Below are 15137 nucleotides of genomic sequence, written 5' to 3' on the forward strand. Positions count from 1 at the left end.
CTCTTGGATTGTTGGAAAAGAGTGTTTGCTATAACCATCGCATTCTCTTGACAAAATTGTACCAGCCGATGTCCTGCTTCATTTTATATTCAATGGCAAAACTTACCTGCTATTCATGTTACCTTTTGGCTTCCTACTTTAGCATTCCTATCCCTCATGATGATAAGGAGATCATTGATTATGTTAATTCTTGAAAGCATTGTAAGGCTTCATAGTATCCTATCAACTTTGGCCCTTTCAATTCATTCTTTCTGGCACTGCTAGTACTAACTCTCTTCTATTCCCCAGTAGCATATTGGACACCTTCAGACCTGGGGGGCTCATCTTCCAGCATCATATCTTTTTGCCTTTTGTTCATGGGGTTTTCATGGCAAAGATACTAGAATGGATCGCCATTTCTTTCTCCAGTAGATCATGTTTTGTCAGATGATTGGTCTATTTTGCTATGATTGGTCGATTTTGTGTGGCCCTGCAAGCATAGCTCATAGTTTCAATAGACTAGGCAGGCCCCTGCACCACGAAAAAGCAGTAATCCATGAAATGTATCTATGTATATACACTCACATACACAATTCACATGCATATGCATGTGTGTTTGTGTGTGTCTGGTGGTGGGCTTCATCAGATTTAACAAGTTCTGTCAACAGGCATACACACATACTTTATGAATTAAGATTTCTTTCAACTCTTCTAACATTTACACTCTGACTTTCAATTTATTTGGAGAAATATATACAAATGCTGCCTTCTAGTCAAATCAAAACAATTTACAGCACTGAATTGATTTTACTTGGCTTTTACTTGGCTTTACCTGTGGAATTTTATAGATACTCAAGACATTAGATATATGATCAAAGAGTTCAGAATCCATCTCTTCAAGAATCGCCAGCAGATTCTTTTGTCTTCCACATCTGTAGTTTGGGACATTCTCCTGTCCTACAGACAGCACATCCAGTATGGCCTCATATGTCATTCTTGCACTGAAAAAGTTCTCATAGATGTTGTATCCCAGGGTGATGTTGGGTAAGAGCCCTGAATTCTGGTTGACTTCATGAACAGCCAGCAAGAAGGGCAGAGTGTGGTTGAAGGTGATCTTACTGCAACATAAGGAATTTCATCATCTTGTTTCCCTCTATATCAATGATTTATATGATCAACTGAAAAGCAATTGCATTCTTTTTGCCAATGATGTAAAAATATTCAATTCAACATATAATTCTGTTGTTTTGCAAAGTGATCATGACTGTCTCTGAATGGTCATCTATCTGGCAATTCAAATTTCAATTAATAAATGCTCTGTGTTACATAATGGTAAACATAGTATAAACTAGATGGCATTGATCTAGTAGATGACCATCACTTTGTTAAGGACCTAGGTGTACTTCTCTCTGACAATTTATGTTCCATGGCTCATTGTGGAATTGCTGTAATAGTTTTAAGAGTTGTAAATATAACTTTGCAAAGCTTTTTCCTGGAAACATTGTATTGCTAATTAGATCCTATAAAACCTATGTTAGATCAATTTTAGAGTATTATTCAAGTGTTTGGAATCCCCACCATATATCTGACATAAGTACAATCAGAGGTACTTCATGAGGAATGTGATGCATTCTTCTATATTCAATAGAAATCCTTATGCTGCTAAGCTCAAAATTCTCAATTTGAATAAATTAGAACTGCATCACTTGAGGTCAGACCTAGTTTTACATATAAAATTATACATAGTAATGTTTTACTTGTAAATTTTTCTGTTTTAATTGCAATAATATACATGCAAACCATTGCTCTAAAAGGCATGTAAATCATTCTAAACGGGGTTTAAAAAAATATTATTTCTGTAATAGAGTTATCAAATGCTGGAATGCTCTACCTGATTCAGTTGCCTCCACTACAAATTTTCACATTTCCAATCACAAATTGACTTCCATGGTCCTTATTTCATACTTAAGGGGTCAGTAGAGGGAGCATGTGTGCACTAAGCAAATTGGGAGAAGCAATAATGATTTCCCTTTCTCAAAGTGCGGAATAGGAGAAACAAAATCATTCCTAGAAAAGATATTGGAGCAGGTAAAATCAATCACCAGAATCCTTGGACGTGCTGACAATTACCTTTTCAGTTCATGGGTTGGAGGCTTGGAGAATGAAAATTGGTACAATAAAGCTCCATGTCACATTTTCTTGTGGGTGATTCGACCGTTAGAGGTGTTGATTTGGGACAGAGCAAGGATGTGGTTAAGGTGCTGAGGTGTCTCCCAGGGGCCACTGCCAGCAGGGACAGGTAATAACGTTGATGTGGTGGTGCATCTTGGCACAAATGATTTGTCCCAGAGAAATGTTAATGTAGTAAAAAGAGATTTTCAATGTCTAAGTGTGGAGCTGGGTAAAATAACTGATTCAGTGACTTTCTCAGAGGTGTTACCGGTTTGTGGCCAAGAGGATAAAACAACGTGTATCAGAGAGTTTAATGTGTGGTTAAGGCAGTGGTGTAAAGCTGAAGGTTTTGGCTATGTAAGTCATGATGTCAGTAGGTGGTCTAATAGGGAGTTGTTTAAGAGGGATGGTTTGCATCCATCATACAGAGGTACCCAGGTGCTCGGTGAGGAATTCAGAACTTTTTTGGACAGGCATTTAAACTAGGTAAAGGGGACAGAGATGTAACTGATGTGGGTGATTTCTGTCCCCGACCAATGAGGATAAAGCAGTTTTTGGAAGCTTATGAAAAGGGAGCTGCAAATAATATAGATGTAGTTGTTGATGATAAGGGGCAAACTAATAACGAAAATAATGTTCTTCGGGTAATGTGCACAAATGCTCGAAGCTTGAGCAACAAGCTCTGTGAATTAATGGCCATAATAACTAGAGATAATTTGGACCTGGTTGCCATAACTGAGACATGGTTTAAGGATTCTAATGAATGGGAAATATCCATACCAGGATATACACTGTATAGGAAGGATAGAATAGAGAGAAGGGGAGGTGGAGTAGCCATTTATATTAAAGAAAGTCTAAAAACAACACTAATTCAAAACACGTGTCAAGATCTAGAGACTCTCTGGATTTGCATGCAAAATAAAGAAGGTTCTGTCATTAGAATTGGGGTGATCTATAGGCCTCCAGGGCAATCCGAGGAATATGACAACAAGATGGTGGATGAAATTACCCAAATGGCAGTAAAGGGAGATATTGTGGTTATGGGTGATTTCAACATGCCTGATGTTGACTGGAATATCCCCAGTGCCCTTACATGCAAAAGTAAGAATATAGTAGAGGCCTTTACAGGAGCAGCTCTGGCACAGCTGGTTAAGACACCAACTAGAGGGGAGAATATTCTAGATTTAGTTTTTACGAATGGGAATTGGGTTTCAGATGTCAAGGTGGGAGAAAATTTAGGTTGCAGTGACCATCTATGTTTGTGGTTTGATGTAAAAACTCATTGTGAGCAATCCTATAATGCAACCAAAGTATTGGATTTCAGAAAAACAAATTTTAATGCAATGGGAGAATATTTAGATAATGAATTAAAGGGGAGGGATAAAATGGCAGGAGCGAGCATCCAGTGGACTGTATTAAAAAAGGCCATCTTAAAAGCCACTGGACTGTATGTAAGACAAATAACTAAAGGTAAAAGGAAGAAGAAACCGCTATGGTTTAGCAATGATGTAAGGGCTATAGTCAATGAAAAAAAGGCTGCCTATAGGAGGTATAAAGATTCTGGAAGTATAGCTGATAGGGAGGTATATAAAATGAGACAGAAGGAGGCGAAACAGATTATATATGCTGCTAAAGCCTCAAAAGAGGAAGAAATTGCCAAATCTGTAAAGAAGGGGGATAAAACCTTCTTCAGATATATTAATGATAAGAAGAAGAAAAACTGCGGCATCACGAAGCTTAGTACCGGGAATAATACATGCATTAATGGGAATAAGGAGATCGCTGACCATTTCAATAGCTACTTCTGTTCAGTTTTCTCAAAAGACACCTTACAAAATAATACTATAGAGGGATATAGCATTGCTTCCAGCTGTACGGATTCAGCTCCAGTGATCTTAGAAGCCGATGTCTTAGAAGAACTTGAACGATTAAAGATAAATAAGGCAATGGGTCCAGATGGCATCCACCCCAGAGTTCTTAAAGAACTCAGATCTGTCATTGCTACCCCCCTGACTGATTTGTTTAAGCAATCCTTGTTAACAGGAGAAGTTCCTGAGGATTGGAGAATGGCCAGTGTTGTGCCTATTCACAAGAAGGGCAGTAGAGAAGAAGCTGGTAACTACAGGCCAGTTAGCTTGACATCAGTTGTAGTTAAAATGATGGAGACTCTACTCAAAAAGAGGATAAATCAGCATATAAAAAACAATAACTTATTAGACCCAAATCAGCATGGCTTTACTGAAGGCAAATCATGTCAGACTAATCTCATTGATTTCTTTGACTATGTCACAAAGGTGTTGGATGAAGGTGGTGCCGTGGATATTGCCTACCTAGACTTCAGCAAAGCCTTTGATACGGTTCCACATAAAGAGCTGATAGATAAATTAGTGAAGATTGGACTTAATCCCTGGATAGTTCAATGGATTTGCAGCTGGCTGAAGCGTAGACATCAGAGAGTTATTGTTAATGGCGAGTATTCTGAGCAGAGTCAGGTTACAAGCGGTGTGCCACAAGGATCTGTTCTGGGTCCTATTCTTTTTAATATATTTGTGAGTGACATAGGGGAAGGTTTGGTAGGGAAGGTTTGCCTATTTGCCGATGACTCTAAAGTGTGCAATAGGGTTGATATTCCTGGAGGCGTCTGTAATATGGTAAATGATTTAGCTTTACTAGATAAATGGTCTAAGCAATGGAAACTGCAGTTTAATGTTTCCAAATGTAAAATAATGCACTTGGGGAAAAGGAATCCTCAATCTGAATATTGTATTGGCAGTTCAGTGTTGGCAAATACTGAAAAAGAAAAGGATTTAGGGGTAGTGATTTCTGACAGTCTCAAAATGGGTGAACAGTGCAGTCAGGCGGTAGGGAAAGCAAGTAGGATGCTTGGCTGCATAGCTAGAGGTATAACAAGCAGGAAGAGGGAGATTATGATCCCACTATATAGAATGCTGGTGAGACCACATTTGGAATACTGTGTTCAGTTCTGGAGACCTCACCTACAAAAAGATATTGACAAAATTGAACGGGTCCAAAGACGGGCTACAAGAATGGTGGAAGGTCTTAAGCATAAAACGTATCAGGAAAGACTTAATGAACTCAATCTGTATAGTCTGGAGGACAGAAGGAAAAGGGGGGACATGATCGAAACATTTAAATATATTAAAGGGTTAAATAAGGTCCAGGAGGGAAGTGTTTTTAATAGGAAAGTGAACACAAGAACAAGGGGACACAATCTGAAGTTAGTTGGGGGAAAGATCAAAAGCAACATGAGAAAATATTATTTTACTGAAAGAGTAGTAGATCCTTGGAACAAACTTCCAGCAGATGTGGTAGATAAATCCACAGTAACTGAATTTAAACATGCCTGGGATAAACATATATCCATCCTAAGATAAAATACAGAAAATAGTATAAGGGCAGACTAGATGGACCATGAGGTCTTTTTCTGCCGTCAGACTTCTATGTTTCTATGTTTCTATGTCTAGACATTATTCCAGTAATCCAGTAGTCTCCTGGCTTGTAGTAATGGAACCACTCCTTTTCTTCTATTATCACCTTTAATGGACATTTCATCAGCACACTGGCACAGGGAATTTGAGACAGAAGCAGAAGTAGAAGCAGAAAGAGCTGTATGTGCAGCAGCAGCAACATTTGACTTATACAGTATTCTGCAGCAGATCCTTCCTATAGTTCTTTTTTCAGCACAAAATTAGATCTTAGAGATCACAGAAGATCACAATTGCAGTGAAGAAAATTCAGATGGCCTCAGATCTGGAAGAGCTATCTGCAATTTCAGACTGCAACAGTATTTGCCCATCTTTACCCCCAAAACACTGAGCTCACCACAGAAGGCTTTTACAAAGCAGATTATCACATGATGTCTATCCCTTTTGTTTTCACATTGATTGACCACTAATTGTTCTGATAGAAATGCCATAAACCTCGTTCAAAGGAGAATAAATAATAATAATAATTTCAATAATTAGAAGGGGAATTGGGAAGGAACATAGCCATAAAATGTGCCTTTGGAAAGAGTTTTGTTTGACTCAGGAGAATAATCCTAATTTGAGAGTTGAGAAAGAAACAATTCAGGAAATTGAGCCATCCTGAGTCTACGGAGAGGGGCAGCATACAAATCTAATAAATAGATAGATAGATAGATAGATAGATAGATAGATAGATAGATAGATAAAAAATTTTTGATTGTTTTTGGTTTCCAAACTTATTCCTGAGAATCTAAAGATTACAATGTTGAAAAACAGTTCAACACTCTTGAACTAGGCAATGGGCCATCATAATTCCTCCTTATTTTGCCTGGTATGGATGAGACCATCTTCCTCAATGAAGGTTAGATACTTCAGAATGGTTAACTCCATTGGAGAAATTTACAAATTTCATTACTAGGAAGAATCAATTCAATAAAAATGAGTGTCCTACCTAAGCTCCTCTTCCTATTTCAAACAATCCCTATAAATCCAGGCAAAATTTTCTTTAAAGAACTTGATAAAATAGCATTAAATTATATATGGTTAGGTAAAAAATCGAGAATTAATTAAAGGTACTACAAGATGTGAAAGAAAGAGGAAGCTTAGGATTACCAAATTTCAAATTATGTTATTATGCAACATTATTAGCGTGGATCAAAGAATGAATTATGTTAGAGAATAAATGTATATTGACCATAGAAGTTCACAATTTATTATTAGGCTGGCATGCCTATCTCTGGTATGAATGAGATAAAACACATACATATTTTAAAAAGCATATCTTAAGAAATTCTCTTATCCAAATATGGAAGAAAATTAAAAATCAATAATATACCAAGATAGCAGAGTGGGTTTCGCCAATAGAACTAACATACCATCCTAGTTTAATCAGACCCCAAAATACAATTAGATACAAAGAACTACTAGACCAACAAACAAATATAAAAACAAAAAAAATTAAAACAAAATGGCAAAATTATAGATTGGTGGACATATTTACAATTAAAAGACAAAAGGGAATAAGGTTTCCAATTGGGGAGAGGCGATTTGGATAGGACACTCCTAAAAGACGATGAAAAATTAATTGGCAAAATATATAAATATCTGATTCAGTACGAAACAGAAGTGGAAATCGTAAAAGGAAATATGATAAGTTGGGGGATGAATTTTGGTTACACAATTGAATTAGAAAAATGGGAAAAATTATGGATTAATAACAGGCAGATGACAAAATTGACAGCATTCAAGGAAAATCAGCTAAAAATGTTTTACAGGTGGCATTTATCACCGGAAAAACTTTAGAAAATGTTTCCAAAAGTTTTACCATTACGCTGGAAGTGCAAAAAGAAAAAGACTCATTCTACCATCAATGGTGGACCTGCTTACTGGCAAAAAAAACCTACTGGAATAAGATAACAGATTGGCTAAAAGAAATAACTAAAGAAGAATTTGAAAAAGAACCAGAATGATATTTATTAGGCATTTTTAATTTAAAAAAATGAAAAAAGAAGTAAGATACTTAGCAATTCACATACTAACAGCACCTAGGATAACATATGCCCAGCATTTGATAACAGATAAAACACCAGAATAAAGTACAATAATAAAAAAAATACTAGACTGTGCAGAGATGGACAGGATGTCAAAAAAATTAGAGGGAAAAGACTCAGATTACTATAACATATGGGGAAATTTTTAAGATTGGTTAAAGAAAAGAACAATGGAGAAATGATTAAAATTCAAGCAAAGCAACTCTTCAAATAAAAGAAATATTCAATGACAAAGAAGTGGGGAAAGCTTTGTTACCCAAATGTTGTATTTATATATTTTGGTTTTTCTTTTTTTTATTTTATCATTATTATTGTACGTGATACCTATTGTATTGTTCCCCTTCTTTGTTGTTGTTGTTGTTGTTACTGTGGTTTCTTGTTTTGTACACATATTATTTGCTTTATGTCAAAAAAATAATTAATTAATTTTTTAAAAAAAAGAAAAACAGTTCAACACTCTTGAACTAGGCAGTGGGTCATTATAATTCCTCCTTATTTTGTGGATGAGGTCAATTTAGCAGAGTTGATCAGAGCCGAGCAGAGGAAAGACTGGAGAGAGGACTACAGACCTGCCTGGTTGCCCAACAAGAGATTGCCCAACAAGACATCCATCTGAAAGTTAGACGCTAGCGGGTGAGAGGAGCTAACAAAAGATGGAACAGACAGAGGGCACTCTAACTTCACCCGCCCCCATCAATATCACCCGCTTGACATTTAGAGACAGCTATTGAAATCCCGATGCGGAAGTCCATCTAAAAATCAGACACTGGCAGGTGAGAGCTAATAGTGAGAGAGAGCGCAGGTGGAGGGCAGCTAACAAGAGATAGAGTGGGTAGATAACAGTTTGATGCCACCCTCCCCACATCAACGCCATCTGCCCTGAATTTGGGTGACACCTGCCAAAGTTCTAATGCTGAGGGACATGAGCCAGTAACTCTGGACTCTGCTGTAAGGACCATGAATCCGAAGTTACCTAGCCGACCAGTGAGAGGGGTCGACAGAGGTGCTGCCCGAGATCACAGGGAAAAGGGGACAACAGTTGACTTGTGGGAGAAGTTTGCAGACGTCCCTTTGGAATGGAATGTAGTGGGTGAGAGAACTGAGAAGATTGGCCGAGTTGTTAGGGAGAGATAACAGTGAAGTAATGCTTGGGGTCTCCTTCCACTACCATAAGGTTATGTACCCTGAAGAACCAGCAACGTTTAGAACATTTTTAAACAGATGTGGATTGCACTTGACTGTGACCATTTAAAGCCATCTAGCTATCTTTTTTGATCAAGGTCATTGGGAAACCGAGTCTAGGGAGAGGGGCGGCATACAAATCTAAATTTAAATAAAAATAAAATAAAAATAAAATAAAAATAAAAATAAAAATAAAAATAAAAAAATAAATAAAAATAAAATAAAAATAAAAATAAAAATAAAAATAAAAATAAAAATAAAAATAAAAATAAAAATAAAAATAAAAATAAAAATAAAAATAAAAATAAAAATAAAAATAAAAATAAAAATAAAAATAAAAATAAAAATAAAAATAAAAATAAAAATAAAAATAAAAATAAAAATAAAAATAAAAATAAAAATAAAAATAAAAATAAAAATAAAAATAAAAATAAAAATAAAAATAAAAATAAAAATAAAAATAAAAATAAAAATAAAAATAAAAATAAAAATAAAAATAAAAATAAAAATAAAAATAAAAATAAAAATAAAAATAAAAATAAAAATAAAAATAAAAATAAAAATAAAAATAAAAATAAAAATAAAAATAAAAATAAAAATAAAAATAAAAATAAAAATAAAAATAAAAATAAAAATAAAAATAAAAATAAAAATAAAAATAAAAATAAAAATAAAAATAAAAATAAAAATAAAAATAAAAATAAAAATAAAAATAAAAATAAAAATAAAAATAAAAATAAAAATAAAAATAAAAATAAAAATAAAAATAAAAATAAAAATAAAAATAAAAATAAAAATAAAAATAAAAATAAAAATAAAAATAAAAATAAAAATAAAAATAAAAATAAAAATAAAAATAAAAATAAAAATAAAAATAAAAATAAAAATAAAAATAAAAATAAAAATAAAAATAAAAATAAAAATAAAAATAAAAATAAAAATAAAAATAAAAATAAAAATAAAAATAAAAATAAAAATAAAAATAAAAATAAAAATAAAAATAAAAATAAAAATAAAAATAAAAATAAAAATAAAAATAAAAATAAAAATAAAAATAAAAATAAAAATAAAAATAAAAATAAAAATAAAAATAAAAATAAAAATAAAAATAAAAATAAAAATAAAAATAAAAATAAAAATAAAAATAAAAATAAAAATAAAAATAAAAATAAAAATAAAAATAAAAATAAAAATAAAAATAAAAATAAAAATAAAAATAAAAATAAAAATAAAAATAAAAATAAAAATAAAAATAAAAATAAAAATAAAAATAAAAATTTCAAGATGGTGACGGGCTGCTATATCTGAATCTCTAATCTTCGCACTCTTAGCACTTTATTCTTTAAATATCATCACTTGAGCTGCACCAGCGTTGGACTATTATGCACTTTCTACTCTAGAACTTTGTCATTCCTCCTTGTTAAAGGACAGAGGATGCCTTTGGTAGGAGAAGGGAGAGGGGCAATATATATAAGTTTTAAGTTAATTACTTTGGGGAATAGTAATTTTATTAATTAATTTATAGGAATTTTTAACTTAGTTTAATTAAGGATGAAAAGTGTATGAATGAGATGGATGGAAAAGGTAGGTGTTAGCATAATATTAAATATATATATTTATTATTGTGTTTTTAAATCAATTAATTTAAATTTAATAATTAAGGAGACTGGTTTTAACTTAAATAAATGGATATGATTGGAAGGGTGAATGTTTGAACTGTATGGGAAGAGTGAAATGTATAAGATGAATGGAAGGGCCAGTTTACCTGGTGGCCTGAGGACAGGAGGAGTGGGGGAACCCATCTCTAGGGTGGTAGATGGTCGGAATATTCTGGTCTTGCTGCAGAGCGGCAGATATGATAGGAGACATGGGGTAGACCGCTTTTTTGGGGGAAAGAGACCATTGCTTGAAAGCAGTCCCTTGTTCTGGGCCCATGGACTCGACCTGGAGAAATGGTGACAAGAAAAATCTGGACCCTGGGCTCAGGCTGTTGCTGCTCAATGCCAGGTCTGCTATAAATAAAGTTCCCGTTATCCAGGATTTACTCCTGGAGGAGGAGGCAGACCTGGTGGGTGTGACTGAGACCTGGCTGGGCCCATAGGGAGGAGTTCCTCTCTCAGAAATGTGCCATGCCGGGTTTCAGGTATGGCGCCAGCCATGACCCCAGGGAAGGGGAGAGAGTGGCAATTATAGCCAAGAAGACCATAAAGCTGTGTAGGCTCAATCTTCTGTCGCTCGGTGAATCCTCTGGTTTGGTGCAGGAGTTCATGGCCACCATGGCAACCATGGACCTGACCCAAGAGGTTCAGGGCCCGACCCATGAGAGGGGGCACACTCTCGATATGGTTTTGCTCTTAGAGAAGTTGAGCAATGATCTGATACTAAGGGGCTTAGAAACATTGCCTTTGTCATGGTCAGATCATTTTCTATTGTGGCTTGATTTTAAGGCTCCAATCCTTCCCCGCATGGAGGCAGAACCAATTATGAGGTTCTGCCCCAGATGCCTGATGGATCCAGAATGGTTTCAAAAGGTGCTTGGGGTTTTACCGGATTCATTTGTACATAGTTCGGCAGAGTTCCTTACTGCAGCCTGGAATACTGTTTCTCTTTCTCTCTTCCATCTATCTTATTTATCTATCTATAAGTATTGTTACATTATCTAGCCAAAAAGAGGTAATTCAAATATATTCTGTATTTGAAAGTAACTATTTTTTAAAAAAATCACAACATCAAGCCAGAAAATAAAATATAACACCAACCTACATTGTAAAAAACCCCACACATCATCATTAGCCATAATGTTTAATTTAATATAAAAGCATTTCTGAACACCCCTGGTAAAAGTTTATCTAGCTTGGTTTCAGAAATTTTATTAATGTCATTGATGATGGTTAAGATTTAACAAGAACTCAAATTATGACAATTCAAGGATATGATTAATTCAAATAGTTTGAGTTCTTTTAGAAATGTTACTATTCCATTATTATAATTCAAAATCCACATAGAATGGAAAAAGATAAGTTACAACACATAACACATTACTTCAAATTATGTGATTTTATTCTGCATGTAAAGTGTACAAAATAGATACCAACATAAAGAACCTTAATGTTGTTTTGGCATCAGATGTTCTTTTGTGTTCAAGGCAGGTCTCAGGATAATATTGTAGCACTTGGGGATAAAGATGCAGCCCACTAAACCCAGGCCAGAGGCCAGAATGGAGAAGATCTGCACGGCTACCATATATTTCCCCTTGGTGCTCAGATATGTGGGAACAAAGGAGATCCAAACACTACAAAAAACCAACATGCTGAAGGTGATCAGTTTGGCTTCATTAAAGGCCCCTGGCAGATTTCGAGCCAGAAATGCTACCAAGAAACAGATGGCAGCCAAAAAACCCATGTAGCCAAGAGCAGAGTAGAACATGGTGACAGAGCCTTCATTGCATTGCAGCAGGGTATGTTCTGGTTGGGAATGAAAGTCAGAATCTGGAAATGGGGGAAAGATTCCCAGCCATATCATGCAGATGCCTACTTGAATACCAGAGCAAGATAAAACAATAGAGTTGGCTAGACTTTTCCCCAGCCATTTCCTCATGCTGCTACCTGGTTTTGTTGCCATAAAGGCCACCACCACCACCATTACAGTCTTAGCCAGCAAGGAAGACACAGCAACTGAGAAAACAATACTGAAAATGGTTTGTCGAAGGAGACAGGTCATTTTCACAGGGTGACCGATGAATAGAAGGGAGGTCAAGAAAGAAAGCAGGAGTGAAACCAGGAGGATGTAGGTGAGTTCACAGTTGTTGGCTTTGACTATGGGAGTGTCTCGATATTTCATGAAGATTCCCAGAATGAAAGCAGTGGTTAGGGACAAAGCAATGGCAAAGAAAGCCAGGATGAGTCCCAACAATTCTTCATAGGATAATTACTGTATATTTTTGGAGACACACTGATCTCGCTTCTTATTGGAATATTGATGATTGGGACATTTTTCACAATGGACAGCATCTGAAAAAAATGGTTGACATGTATCTGTTTCTGCAGTTGTAGGAGCATAAAAACAGCATCAGAAATCAATTTCTTCACTTTCAAGAAATAATATAATATTTCTGACACGGCATTAGTTAAAACAATCAACACTCTTTAAAGGCTGAAGATGAATGTGATTATCAGCTCTCAAAACTTGTTCTCTTTCCCAAAACCAAGCAAGAAAATAACAACTCAATAGAAAGCAGCAATATTTTATTATTTATTTTAAAGTTCACATCACCATACAAAATTTGGTGATAGTGTCCAATCTTTGAAAAATTTAGGGATGCCTCCCAGAAATGTCATATTTTTCTTCCTTCTTGATCAAATACCACCCAAAAAATAAAAGATAATAAACATTGTATCCTGATTTTTATTGTTTTTGGAGCCACCGACTCTACCTTCGTGTTTAGAAAATGTTCCTTCCACACACAGAGAACAGTCATAGCAGCAAACTGGGGCTCCCTCTTTCACAAGCTTGACATAACCTGCGGAGCAACTTTCTGTACATCTTGAATAAGGCACCATCTAAGCATAAACATAAAGATTAACCAGGCAAGATGTGAATAAGAAGGATTTAATGAAATCAACTTGCCTCCAGAAGCTCAAGAATACATTGAGAAAAATGAATCAAGGAGTAGTGGCATGAACTTTATTTACTCTGCTTTCAAGGGACGAATGAAAGATCATTCCCTGTCTCTATCAATCTCCATTGTAGATCCCAAAACAGATTCATTGCCTTATTCTATTTTCCAAAGAAAAGTGGTTTCATTGTTCCTCCTTAGGGCATATATGAGAATACTATAACTTATATATTTTTTCTCCTTCTTTGCTTTCTGAGGAAACCTCCAACATCTGTTTGTTTGTTTGTTTGTTTGTTTGTTTGTTCGTTCATTCATTCATTCATTTATTTATTTATTTATTTATTTATTTATTTATTGGATTTGTATGCTGCCCCTCTCCGCAGACTCAGAGCAGCTAACAACAGTAATAAAAACAGCATGTAAATCCAATACTAAAACAGCTAAAAAAAACCTTATTTGTAAAACTAAACATACATACAAACTAACATACCATGCATAAATTGTAAAGGCCTAGGGGGAAAGAATATTTCAGTTCCCCCATGCCTGACAGCAGAGGTGGATTTTTAGGAGCTTACGAAAGGCGAGGAGGGTGGGGGCAATTCTAATCTCCAGGGGGAGTTGGTTCCAGAGGGCTGGGGCTGCCACAGAGAAGGCTCTTCCTCTGGGCCCCACCAAACGACATTGTTTTGTTGACGGGACCCAGAGAAGGCCCACTCTGTGGGACCTAACCAGTCGCTGGGATTCATGCGGCAGAAGGCGGTCTCATAGGTACCCTGGTCCGGTGCCATGAAGGGCTTTATAGGTGATGACCAACACTTTGAATTGTGACCGGAAATTTATGGGCAACCAATGCAGACTGCAGAGTGTTGGTGTTACATGGGCATTTTTGGGAAAGCCCATGATTGCTCTCGCAGCTGCATTCTGCATGATCTGAAGTTTCCAAACACTTTTCAAAGGTAGCCCCATGTAGAGAGAATTACAGTAGTTGAGCCTTGAGGTGATGAGGGCATGAGTGACTGTGAGCAGTGACTCCCGGTCCAAATAGAGCTGCAACTGGTGCACCAGGTGAACCTGGGCAAACGCCCCCCTCGCCACAGCTGAAAGATGGTTCTCTAATGTGAGCTGTGGATCGAGGAGGACGCCCAAGTTGTGGACCCTCTCCTTGGGGGTCAATAATCCCCCCCCCAGGGTGATGGACGGACAGATGGAATTGTCCTTGGGAGGTAAAACTCACAGCCGCTTCGTCTTATCAGGGTTGAGTTTGAGTCTGTTGACACCCATCCAGGCCCCAACAGCCTCCAGACACCGGCACATCACTTCCACTGCTTCGTTAAAAATAAAAATAAAAATAAAAATAAAAATAAAAATAAAAATAAAAATAAAAATAAAAATAAAAATAAAAATAAAAATAAAAATAAAAATAAAAATAAAAATAAAAATAAAAATAAAAATAAAAATAAAAATAAAAATAAAAATAAAAATAAAAATAAAAATAAAAATAAAAATAAAAATAAAAATAAAAATAAAAATAAAAATAAAAATAAAAATAAAAATAAAAATAAAAATAAAAATAAAAATAAAAATAAAAATAAAAATAAAAATAAAAATAAAAATAAAAATAAAAATAAAAATAAAAATAAAAATAAAAATAAA

This window comes from Erythrolamprus reginae, chromosome 2, assembly GCF_031021105.1.
Source record: "Erythrolamprus reginae isolate rEryReg1 chromosome 2, rEryReg1.hap1, whole genome shotgun sequence".
Classification (NCBI taxonomy): Eukaryota; Metazoa; Chordata; class Lepidosauria; order Squamata; family Dipsadidae; genus Erythrolamprus; species Erythrolamprus reginae.